This window comes from Triticum aestivum, chromosome 6B (assembly GCF_018294505.1).
Source record: "Triticum aestivum cultivar Chinese Spring chromosome 6B, IWGSC CS RefSeq v2.1, whole genome shotgun sequence".
NCBI classification, from domain to species: domain Eukaryota; kingdom Viridiplantae; phylum Streptophyta; class Magnoliopsida; order Poales; family Poaceae; genus Triticum; species Triticum aestivum.
The window spans coordinates 117,429,969-117,432,809 of NC_057810.1; positions in this window are offsets into that span (position 1 = coordinate 117,429,969).

Consider the following 2,841-nt stretch of genomic DNA (forward strand, 5'->3'; position numbering starts at 1 on the left):
CCTATCCTTACCCATTAAGCTTTGCTAGTCTTGATACCCATGGTAATGGGATTGCTGAGTCCTCGTGGCTCACAAATTACTACAACAACAATTGCAGGTACATGTAATGCGATGATCTGACATGAGAGCGATCCTTGCTTGCTTTTTTAGTTCTTTTTCTTCTTCGATCAAGGGATTTGTTCCGGGTTGGGGAGCCTGGGCTAGCAGGTTGGATGTCGTTCTTCTTTTTCGTTTGATTTCATCCATAGTCGGATCCTGCTCTTCTGTATGATGATTGCTATGTATTGATGAACTGTTGTATGAATGATTTAGCTGGTGGTGAGTGTAAGCCCTTATCTTGTATTCTCATCTATTCAGTACATGGTATGTTGTATTGATATCCACCTTGGTACACACTCGAAATGCGGTTGTGCCCCAATCATGAATTCATCACATGATTGGGATAGAATCGCATCTTGGATGCTACAAAAAAACATTTCACTGTTCAATCATCGTTTGTGAAACATGGGCATGTGGACCTGCGTCGTGAGGGCAACTTCGGAGGCCCACTCCGGCGAGAGCGTGGCCAGAGCCACCATGCGCGTGCTAACAAGGTGCATAAGCATGGCTGCAATCTGCGACCGGGCGGCCATGGCAGCCGAAACAGCCACTGTTGCTTCTCGGGTGGCGGCAACAACATCTACCTCAGAGATAGCAACTGGCGAGAGAGGCACAGTAGTTGTTTGTTCTGCAACGGCGGCCTAAGCCCTGATGGAGGCCGCAGACAACCATGTCGAGGCCACCCACGCCCAGCTCGTGGCGGTCACCCCACAAATCAAATGAAGCTTCTCCGACAACGGTCAGTAACCCACGACCGAAGAGTTGGCAAACGCCGAGAGTGTTCGAGTAGTCGTCCGTTCCTCCGTCGCATACCTTGCGACGATGGAGCCCGTCCAAGCCCAGATCTCGGCCGCCAATGCCCAGCTCGTGGTGATCTTTTCCAAAGAGATGGCGGATGTAGATGGAGAGATGCTTGCTAAGTATGGTGCGATGGATGCCATGGAGCCCCTTCCCCAGGAGACCGTTGGGCGCGAACTGGATATGGAGGCGGCGGCGGAGATCGACGAGCACCAGCCGTAGTAGTACTCTTTGTATTGCTTAATTAAGAGGGTCGATGGTGTTAGTGTGGTGCTCACTTATTAATTAAGGTCTTTAATGTTCTATATGTCGTGTAGTGTGGTGCTCACTTATTAACTATTTTGTTAATTAGTGTCGCCTTTAGTTATCTATTTGGTTCAATCCTGCAAATGTGATGTACAATTCTTCAGGCTACAATATTGTATTGTCTGCCATGTGAGAAATATCTTGAATTTATCTTTACAAAATACATGAGAAACGAATACAATTGGTATATTTTCATGTTGTCAAGCATGCTTGGTTTGGTTATAAATTGTGCAATGTGGTTTGGTTATATATTGTGCAATGTGGTGCTCAGTTAATGTTTGGTTCATTTGTTGTGGTGTTTAGTTAACTGTTTGGTTCAATTCTGCAATGTGATGTCCAATTGTCGTGGGTAGAATTTTGTATTGTTATGCATGTCAGGACCCCGACTCGATGTCACATCGATCTAGCTGGTAACACCTCATATCACTTTGCGGCCTCACGCACGGTATTCCCACGGGTGTCGTCTTACCTTTTCCCGGGACCGTTTGCGCCTTTTGGCTCACGTATATGATAGTGTCGCTAGCATCCATATGATAAGGAGCCCGGGCTGACATGACTAGTCGTAAACCCAAAGTGGCACAGACTTACAGGGACAGGCATCCATGACCCAGCTTCGAACGTGTCGGTCATCAGCAAGTGGGTCCGGGCTGTAGCACTGGGCTATCAGGACTCCGGTAAACCGGGATGTAGCGGGCTAACAGGACTCCGGTACTCAAAGCGTGACATTTCCCCGAAGGGACAGACACAGGAACGAAGAAGGACACATGCCGGCCAGCCTAAGTGTTCCAGAGCAGTAGCAAGCTACCATGGCTCAGCGGTAACACTAGGAGACATTTCCCGGTAAGAGAGGCTACTAAAGATAAACAACTAGATAGTCAGATCCCACACATACCAAGCATTTCAATCATACACACAATATGCTCGATATGTGCAAATACAACGAAGCATCACAACATGACTCTACGACACAAGTACTTTATTTAAGGCTCAGGGAGCCATACATAACATACACCAAGGTACGGGTCTAACGACCCAACATACAAGTCATACAGTCATACAAGCCAGCAGCGGAAGTACATTGTCTGAGTACAGACAACTAGTAAAATAAAAGAGGCTTGGAAAGCCTAGCTATACTACGTGGTCCTTCACAAGCTCAGGGTCACCACCTGGGCCTTTAGCCTACTCGTTGATGTCAACGTCTACATAAAACCCATCAGAAGGGGTTGCAGCGTCTTCTGTAAAAATGTAAATTATAGCAACATGAGTACAAAGGTACTCAGCAAGACTTACATCAGATCCTACATACATGCATAGTATCAAGAAGGGTTGGTGGAGTTATTGCAGCAAGCCAGCTTTGACTCTTGGCTAGACTATCCTACGATACTCCAACTTGAAATGGTTTTGCGCACACGAGTCCACTACTCACCACTTCAATACACTACCGAGGATCCACCTCCGTCTTCCTACGGAAGAGCCATCCTCGGCACTCACACTTATCTTGAGGCTTTTAGTAGTTTCCATTTACTTGTCTATGAACTGTATAGGCAACCAAGTAGTCCTTTACCGCGGACGCGGCTATTCGAATAGATCATGTTAACCCTGCAGGGGTGTACTTCTTCATACATGTTTCCACCACTT